Source organism: Penaeus monodon, chromosome 23, assembly GCF_015228065.2.
Source record: "Penaeus monodon isolate SGIC_2016 chromosome 23, NSTDA_Pmon_1, whole genome shotgun sequence".
NCBI lineage: Eukaryota > Metazoa > Arthropoda > Malacostraca > Decapoda > Penaeidae > Penaeus > Penaeus monodon.
Genome location: NC_051408.1, coordinates 35095743 through 35096107, shown reverse-complemented (window position 1 = coordinate 35096107; position 365 = coordinate 35095743). Strand labels below are relative to the sequence as shown.

Sequence of the window (365 nt, the reverse complement as noted above, 5' to 3'; positions counted from 1 at the left end):
AATGAATATAAGAAAATCTTCATTATGCTTCAGTTTTATCAGTTATGATCATATTAGTACAAATTCTGTGCAAATGTTCAAAACTAGGATTGTGATTAGGTTTAGAATCTTCGAGACAGGTCAGGATATATCCGTCTTTTTTTGGCTTTAATTTGAGAGGCTGGATTAGGAATAGGTGCACAATGGTATTATATTCCAATTAGAATTTTAAGGTGTATTGTTTAGGTTTTTGAGATCCTTGTAGATATTCTATTAACTTCTGCAGTTAATAAGTGAGAGTACCAGAAGTGCATATTTGAAGGAAGTGGGCTGATGAGGTGATGTGTTACATACTTCGGTTTATTTGGTGACAATTTTCAGGTTAC

General features: G+C 32.9%; 1 protein-coding gene across 1 annotated transcript in view; it reads left to right on the top strand.

Annotated features, from left to right (window-relative positions):
* Positions 1-365, top strand: part of LOC119587959 (heterogeneous nuclear ribonucleoprotein M-like) — a gene marked incomplete in the record, with an annotated part of 57205 nt that overhangs the window by 53581 nt on the left and 3259 nt on the right.